The 9,528-nt window shown below is 40.8% G+C and overlaps 1 long non-coding RNA gene across 1 annotated transcript; it reads right to left on the bottom strand.

Moving 5' to 3' along the window:
• Positions 1–1,555: 1,555 nt before the first annotated feature.
• Positions 1,556–9,193, bottom strand: LOC310885394. Its single transcript, XR_014574764.1, has 2 exons — positions 5,956–9,193; positions 1,556–2,971 (listed from the first exon to the last, which is right to left on the bottom strand). It is a non-coding gene; the product is annotated as an uncharacterized lncRNA (long non-coding RNA).
• Between the last annotated feature and the right edge of the window lie 335 nt (positions 9,194–9,528).

Here is a 9,528-nt window from a genome sequence, read left to right as displayed (position 1 = left end):
GTTACCAGCTGTACTTTTAGAGGTGAAATACCAAGAGCCCCAACAACCTAGGCCAAAAAAAATCAGTATGATAATTGGCAACCGTCTTTCAAGACATCAGCGCTGCTGTAATTTGTTTTCATCCCCAATGTAGCTTCCCCAGTAGCTTATTAACCCATACAGGAATTGCCTGATCCACCAGCTATAGATATATAGTCAGGTACCCTGTATTGGTAGTCTAAGAATCTTGATGAAGTGCATGTAGAAAGAAATAATTAAGTACAAGATCTCATCCGGATTGCCCACGGCATCTGGTTTAGCACACCTTCCAAAATGCTTACTGCAGTCATGATGCCAGTGGATGGTTTCGATACCTATATACTTTTTATTTCTTCTTTTGGGGTGTGTCCTGTTAAACTCTGCTTTAAAAACTTTGTGTAACATTTTGTTTGGGGACTTGGAGATTATAGCAGGCAAATGTTATCCTTATAGGTCATTAGCAACCAAGGAACTCATTTTGCATCAGGAGAGGCAGTGCACCAGATGGTGCTTCTGAGCACATGGTGAAAAACAGCTGCTTTGCTGCTTATATATTTCTTTGCTTGCACAGGTAACTGCTTTTGATTAAGGTAGAAGTACAAAAAAATATACGCTGTAACTATTTTTTTAGTTTGAATTCTGGTGCAAGAAAGGCACTAAGGTGCACCCTAAGCTTGTTAAACACGGTATTAGCAACAACATCAATACACTGACAGCACATTGCTGTCCCCATTCACCTTAGGTAAGCTGGTAATGCACCTGGCAAGATGAGAAACAGTAGGGCAGAACATTAAACTGCGTCTTATGTACAGGATAGCACTGAACGAGAAGGAAAATGGGGAATTTACTCATTCCCATCATTGTGTCCTGCTGGGAATAGGATGAATCTTCTCATCAATGCTCAAAAGCAGTGGTTGGGGGGGGGTTACACTTAGGAACAACATAGCTACCTTGGGCAGTTCCTAGGAAGCTGACCATGAGTTGCAGGAGCACGGGCTGGTTGCTCATTAGCTCTCCTGGAAGACTGGCTAGCACTCCCTGCTTCTCCAAGGCAGGCTGGGATACTGACATGGGCCAGGATGCTTCTAGCTCAGCCTGTGCTGCCCAGTCCCTGTCTCTCCCTCCAGGTCACCTGCTCCATTGGGTTGTTTTCTTCATCTCCCACAAGAATTTTTCCAGAACTTGTTCTTTAGCAGAACAAAGTTGAGCATTTCTAGGTGCCTTTACTTTTCATCAATGCAAATGTGCTTCGGTCAGTTCTGTGACACATTCTGAGCCACACAGATGGGACACAGCTACAGTAATCAAATCAAAGACCAAGCTGCAGTTTTAGTTACTTTTCCTTAGACTGTACTTACCCCTCTCTTCTGGAGGCAGCCCCACTGTAGCCAGAGCATAAGCTGCTGGTTTCCTGCCTCTCCAGTTAGGCAGGGAGCTCTCCTAGTTCTCAGTATCGTTCTCTGCAGCTGTGGCTAGGTTGTGGCAGCCCATTTCTCCTCCCTCCCTTATCCCCCATTCAGCTGTAGTCAACGCTTCATTTGAGGCAATAAAACTAGCTTTTATTGACTTTCAAACATAAAAATATACACAAAGCAATCAATTCGAGTAGCAAAACAAGAGCCCCTTGTTTACCAACCCTCCCACACAACACCCACTATTAACATTATGCATTTGTAAACATCTAGTGTTTTTATAATGTATTTATTTAGTTTGATAGTACTAATGCACTTGCTTGGTCTGTCAGGCAGAGCAAGTTATTAAAAGCAGGGGGAAGGAAGGCAAATAGTGGTGGGAAGCACTAAGAAGATACAAATTTGTACACTGCACTTTTGGATAAGTTCAGAAAGAAAGCTATTAAAAGACAAGCCCCAGTGAGCAAGAAAGAAAGGCAACCCAAACATCTCACAAGTTGCTTTCTAAGGGGATGGAGCCATTCAGTTTTGTTTCTACCCCATCCAGGTTGGAAGCCCTCTTACACCCAGGCCTGTAAGGCAGCCAGAACTATGCAGCAGACATACAGGTTGAAGATGACAAAACAAGATTTTCCTCCTATCAAATGCAAGTCAGAGTTTCCTTCTTATTAGTCTTTTGTTGTTGTTGTTTTGAGGGTACCACACAGGGCAATTAATAGTCCTTTCATAGTCCCCAGGAAGCCTCACTCTTGCCTGGTTATTGCATCAGGCTTGACCTTAGCTTTTTTAAGCAGAGGGCTTGAGTTTCTTCAGCCACCTGCAGAAAGGGCTTGGCTTGCACATCTTGCCACGTGGTCTCTTGCATACCACTGAGTTGCCTTCTACTGGTGCCTGGGCAGTCACCACCTCTTTCACATCTCTAGCTTCTGTCTCTACAGCAGCCTGCAGATGCACGTCAGGTTTTGTTACTCCTGTGTCTCCTGAAGCTGGCTGAAGTGTTGCAGCTCTTCCCTGGGTTAGAGCACACAGTGTGTCTGGACTCATCATTGTCGCAGGCTTTGTTTCAGTCTCTTCTGTGTAAGGCTGGATCTCACCAAGGTCTTGGAGCTCTGTGGTTTGCACTGCTATCTGTTCCACAGACTTCTGCAGGTGTTCTAGAGATGAGGCTATTTCATTTTCTATGTCTTCATTCTGTGTCCTTTTAACATTATCTTGTGATTTCTCCTTTGGAAGATTGCTCCGCAGCACAGCCCCCAGAGCCTTCGGGGCAACAGGGATATCACCTTCTGCATTTCCTTGCTCAGTTGCCTGCCTTTTAAAATTCCTGGACTTTCTACAGCAATACCTCTTGTGACTGATTTCATTTCCCATGATGGAGATGTACAGCAATAATCCTGCTAGCAGCCTTCTCCAGCAAACCTTTAGGCTTTGGGATACTGAAAGACTTGGGCATAAGCAAAGCAAAGCCTAGAAGCAGACACAGAGCCCAGTTTCTTCCTTGGTGCTGGGCTGACAGACCACTCCAGAGCCAATTATCCCACCTGCAATACAGTAAGAAATTCATTAGGACCCACACCCTATCTCTATGTATCCCAAGTATCACCTTGACTGAGTTTTCTAAAGAAAATGTGATAAGAAATTTTAAAACGTGATGTGAAACCTCTCTCCAAGTGAGAAGAGAGATTCTGCCAGGAAGTTTCAAACTGTAGGTTCATTCTGTTACCTGCACCTGGAACAAGAAGAGCAATATGATTTGGGGATTTTCCTGTGCCTAAGCACTGTTACCATCTCATTTTTATTTTGACCAGGAAAGACCCCCCTCAAGTGAAGTTCAGATTCACATCTTATTTCAGAGGGGGCTGGACACAAGTTGCAAGATTTACTGTTTTAGCCTGTCTTAGTTCAAAGGACAGTCTTTTTCGGTCTTTTGATATCAATAAGAGCACTTAGGAAGGAAGTCAGTTACTCACCATGACTCTCAGCCAATACTGCACTTTGCAGCTATTAGTTTGTATTACCAAAGTAAATAGTATTTAGGTCTCCTCTTATTTCCTAGCCCATTTGTTAATTGTGGGAAGAAATTCACATTCAGACAGAGTAGTCCTGTATAGGCCTGGTAGGATATGGAAGGGAGGAAGAAGGAAAAGCAAAATGCCTCTTTGTTGAGAGATCAGAAACAGGTGGATTTCAGACCATTTGGTCATTATTTTATCAGCCATTTACTCAGTTTTTAGGAAGCACAGAAGTGTTGTCACTTCAAACTCAAGTTAGAATAAGGGACAGTACATTTCAAATGCAGAGAACATTTTACCTCAAGTTATGTTTGGAGAGTGTTGTTGTAAAACCACAGGATCATTAGAAAATAGATTAAGTACTTTGCAGAGAAAGATTTCAAAGGGAATTAATAGACAGAGCTGTATGTGGGTCCCTCTTTCCCTTTTCGGCAAGGTTTTCTTGTACTCTATCTTATGCAGATTAGCCATAGTTGCTAGAAAGAAGTAAACACAATTTAAACTCATAATTCAGCAACAATAAAATTGCTGTTGCTGGCAGAGAAACTGCAAATGAAGTATTATTTAAACCATTTCCAGCATCACAACTTCTCAGCCTTTATTTCTTACTCAGGTTGATAAGGTTTTGCTCTTAAGTAGGGTAGTTGGTGACACCAAGCCTTTTCCCCCATAAGTCCCAGATCATTAATTCTCTTAAACTGCTGTTCCACTGCAAATCCAGTGCCACTTCTTATAGCTAAATATTTAAAGCAAAATAGAGCCGCCGTGCAACATGATACAATTACTGATGGTTCAGCACAAAGTTTAGCCATCACAATGTAAAATAACAGGAACCGCAGAAAAACAGATCTATAATTTAGGGACTACAATTTTTAAATTGATGCTAATGGACCCAGAGCAGTTTTGATGCACCGTTTGAACTGTTTTTATGAATAGGATCTGCAGAAATGTGCGATTCCATGCCAGTTAAGCACTCACAAGACCACATGAGCTTAAATCTACAAAGCTGAAAGAAAAAACAGGAAAGACCAACTCAGTCACCTTCACTGTGGAAGAAAACAATATCAGAAAACAAAGACATGCTATTTGATGCCAAAGCTAGAAAGAGGTCAACTTACAAATAAATTAGTGTTTTGTCAGGTTGACTGTTCAGAGCAGGCAATTGCTGTGGCAACAGCAATGATTTTGTGTAAATGAGTATAGAAGAGAAATGTTTCATGTGATTTTGGAAGGGCAGCATAATGCTAGGAGAAGAAAGCAAAATGATAGTTTATTCTATGATGTGTTTACATTTGTTATATGTTGCCATCACTACAGAAGCTCTTCAAAATCTGAGGATTGACAGATTCTTCTGCTGTTGTCTCAAGAGAGGTGTTATTTATAGAAAGGCATAAAGATATACTCATTATCGTAAACACAAATGCACCAGTTTTTTTTTTATATGTAGTAAAATTGTTTCCCCTTCCTGATCCTAATTTGGCCATTTCATGCTGTGAACGTTCATTCACTCTTCTGGTAGCCCCAGACTCTTGCTGCCAATATTGGAACTGTTTAGTGGAGGTTTGGATGCTGCCGTAAGAACCACCTCTTTTGCTAAAAGCAGGAGGTAGGCCCTCCTGAAACAAGGTGACAGGAGGAACACTAAAGACCAGAAAACCCATCAGAATAGGTATACACATCCCTGAATTTCAAGGTGATCCCTGTCCAGAGCTCCAGCTCTGACTAATGTGCATCCACCATGACTTGTGAATTAAGGGTGAACGATGTCCCTAGACTCCCTCGGGTGCACTTGAGGATATCCTCAGATACCAGCAGGACAGAACATGAGACTGCCACTAAGGATAAGAGCAGTTATTTATCCCTCTCTTGTTCAGATTTGAAAAGCACAGATGGAAACCCATTTTTTGGCAAGTAATCAGAAAAGAAAAGTATTGTTTAAGGCATTATTTTCCTGCTGGTACCCTGATAGCCAGTAGCTTCACTTAGATAGAAAACATACAGAATTATGACTAGGACAGAGCCTTCATATTCACCACCTTATGTCGCAGCTTTGACAAAATTCTAAAGCTTCAAAATAAGAGAAAAAAATAACAAAAACCAACAAGCCAGCAACAACCCACCTTAAGTCACCAAAGCAAGTAACCCACCCCAACATCTCATGCATCAAAAACCCTCTTCTATATTTCTTAATCTCTTAAATACATTCTTACTTGTCTGTGCTTCCACAATCTAGGTGATTTTTAAAGTCCCTTCCAACTTGAGCCATTCTATGATTTTATTACTCATCTAACACAAATTGGGCTAATCTATTTTAACATACACAAAGCTTAATGCATACTACTAGGATTTTGTTCTGAGAAGAGAGCATAACTACAGTTCTGCCAACACCTAAAGGCTGAGTTCTACCTCACCAGAGCAGACATATAATACCAAAAAAAAAAAAATCAAAAAGGAAACCTAAAAAAAATACAAAACCACCACCCAGACTTGAGTCATACAGCATCCTCACTCACCTTCACACAAAAACACCCCCCACATACCACTATCAGCACACAACTTGTGAAAGCAGGTGGGCCTTAAATAGGGCAGGGCAGCCACTCCAAATTACTTCCCTCCAGAACCTAATGATTGAATTATTGTTCCCTTATGCCAGCTCTGCTGCCTGAAAAGAAGAGGTGAGGAATTGTTCACATTCCGTATTTATGAAACTTCATATCATGTTCTTTCTTGGTTCAATTCATAAGCCTCTGTGCATTTTGGATATCATCATCTTTTTTTCCTGAAATGTTTATACAAAGCTGAAGAGAAATGTAACAGGGTATTTCTACCTGCAAATTGACAATAATAACCAGTATCGTAGACTGAGCAACAGCTACACAGTAGGCTTTAGGAAAAATAGCTTGTAGCTTGGGTGTTATACTGTGGTTCTTAGGCACAATACATCTTCCTCACGTAGAGGAACAGCAGATCTCAGGTGCTTTTCATCTGTTCTGAAGTGTTGCTGGCTGCTTGCATTGTGCATCTGCAGCAAAGGAGGCAGAGCTGCTTGAGACTCTGTGATCATGTTTTCTCTGGCTGCAGAGTGCTTTTTCTCAGGAAGGTTGTTTTGACTGGCTTTTGTTTCTGAACTTGTTAAAATTTCCTGTCCTGTTGTCAAATTGCCGACAGGTTTTGTGGCTTGAAATCTGGACTTACATCTTACCAAGGGAGAGGTGCTCAAAGAAACAAGGAAAGTATTTTGTTGCCGAAGGCCAGGAAGGGATGCACTTTTAAAGTTAAAAAAAATAATGTTTTGTATTGACAAAAAATATTGACCAACAGCTGAAGCCTTGGTTAAGGGAATTGTTTGAGTTTTGACCAGCTGTTTTCAGAACACTCCACAAAGTTGTGTAAGTACTTTAAACAGTTTAGGAGAAACAGACTTAGTGTGATTAAGATGCTGTTGACATTTTATGGATGCTTCAAAAGGAAAAGAAATATATATGGGAGCTCCTTACAGCATAAGTAGATAGCAGATGTTAGGCTCCTAAAAATGCCTGAGTTTTTAGTTTCTCAGGTGTGGCCAGGTTGTATCTTCAAGGTTTCCTGCCGAATGACAGAAAGCCTTATTTATGAAAGTTAAAGATTCTTAACATCAGGAGCTAGGATTTTTAGAAAGCCAAAAATTACATTACAGTGTGCCACACTATCCACAAGACAGTTATGGGAATCGGTGATGCTACTTTCATGCTTATTTGCAGTGATTCATAGTCAATTTACTAGTCAAAGAATTTGCTGCTTATCATCTTAAGAGGGCAGCCTAGAGCCTGGGAACAGAGCTGAGTTTTACTCACACTGCTACGTTATTAATAAATTCTCCAGTTTGAACTTGCCTAAAAAGATGAGACAAACAGCAGTAAAAGGTACAGCTGGCAGTCAGTCACTCATCAGTGACAATGAGGCAGAGTCATGGTGGCTTAGAGACGTGCCGCGCTAGGTGGTACAATTGTTCTGCTGTTATGGAGTGGCCTATCTTTTTTTTTCCAAGGGTAGGAATAGGATTTTAAAAGCATTAAAGTGTTCTCATGACTTAAGTCCTATTCATCTCACAAGAATCACATTTGAAAGTTTAGCCTTGCATCTTTATTTTCAGCAGAGTTTGAATACAGTGAGCCTGGGAAGTGTTAAAGATCTGCAAAGAAATCATCAGGAGACAAGTACCTTTCATTCTGAGGCCAGCAACATCAATATTCAGCATTTTACCCAAATACTCTACAAGATGAAAAGGGCAGAAACATTAGTTTTGACATTAGAGGCAATGCAGATATCAGAAATGACGTGGAGTCTCTTCTGGCATAGCATTAGAATTCTGACATACCTTTCAAGCCATTAGAATTGCAGGAGCAAAATCTTCCCCAAGTGAAATTTTGAGTAGGTAAAACCAGGACAATGCAATTGCTAGTGTTTGAGAGTAAAACTTAGCTTTACAATACCTGGGGACACATTTTAAAAAACAGAGTATGATGAAGACTCAAGGAAGGAGGAACTGTCGCTATTCTCATTTACCAAGGAACATCTGGGGAGCCATTTCTCTAGTCGGACACCTACCCATCGGTCAACACTTTGCAAACATCAGGTAGTTGTAAATGAAGGCAGGATGTTGCAGAAACCTGTTTCCCCGAATTCGTGCAGTAATACATTTCATGAAAGATTATTCCCTTTTGCCAGTTTTCTTCTGGGAAAAGAAGAAAGGACTACTCCATTTTCAGAGCAGGAACAGAATGATGATGGCTCAGATTGTAGGTTCCTTTCCCAGATTTGCTTTCATTTCACAATTTGATTTAAATACTAAGATTGAAGCAAAACTGAAATGAAGCATCTACCAGAATTGTTCGTGCATACTGGTGATCATTTAACAGCCCATGGTGTAGACTGACAAATCAACAGCTGTACAGCAGCCAGTCTGATGTAGGCTTGAATTTAGGAACAACGTTTGTGAAACTGTAGCCTGCGGTATTATTCTGTATGATAGTATTTGGGGTGAAAACTGATCCCTATCACCCATTTGTTTCAGTCTGTCACGTAATTATACATTTTACTGTGACTCTAGATTAAACCAATACCTTCAGTCTCAGCTACGTACTACCAACAGTCATAATGGGAATAAGAGTTGCTGAATCACTCTTACATGGCTCCCTGTTGAGTAGTGAGATGCAAGCATTAATTAAATCACAAGCATAAAATACAAAAACAAGCTGATTTTGAAAATAAATGATTCTCTAATGCAAGAATGCAAACATCTATTTTTTCCCCAAACCAGAGAGAGATCTTTGCTCCAGGTTCTCTGAAATGCTTGCCCAACCCCAGTGATAGAAAGTCACTCTAAGAATCCTACATTGCCATTGCTTCCACCATCCTTTGCCAGGAATACATGCAAGCAAGCTTTCATCTACTTTATGCCTTAATCTGTCCCTCATAATTTCTTCCTTTCTGCTGTTTAGCACTTGTGCAGCGTAAGAAGAAAAGGTGTTCTTTTGTCTCCACTAAAGCTGTAATTCTCTTCTTGAGCATTTCACTGCTTTCTGTATTTCTTTGTGCCACATTGTCAAACATCCCCTTGGTTTTCTCAGCAACTGCAAAACAGGGAGCAGATGATAAATACTAACCTTTGAAAATACTTGGCAATTAATTATAGTGGCTGTTCTGAGTATCTAAGATACTGGCAGAACAGTGCACAGAAGGTTCTGTTGCTGTTTGCCAGCTTTTGTTTCTTTTCCAGTGATTTCCTCAGGCCTCCTCGCTCTCCTGGTGTCGGTAAGGAAGAGCCTGCCTACCCATCCACAGGTTGGTAAATCTAAATTGTAAGTAAGGAGGGCACGCATTCTTCCAGACTAACATCAGCAGCAGTGTTTTTTTTTTTTTTATAAGCAACCAACCCAGGGCAGCTTGTCAACATAATCAACTGATGGAGGTACCTTCAGGATTTTATATAACAGCCAAGGGGGATGAACATGCTCTGTGTTAAGGGGGAGTAAAGAAACATTGCCATAAACAGCATCTCCATCCAGATTTGGTCAAGAAGGAAAATTTGTTAAGGAAGGCTTAAA

This window comes from Anser anser (assembly GCF_964211835.1).
Source record: "Anser anser genome assembly, chromosome: 22".
Classification (NCBI taxonomy): Eukaryota; Metazoa; Chordata; class Aves; order Anseriformes; family Anatidae; genus Anser; species Anser anser.
The sequence above is the reverse complement of the archived record's forward strand: the minus strand, read 5'-3'. Positions and strand labels throughout refer to the sequence as shown.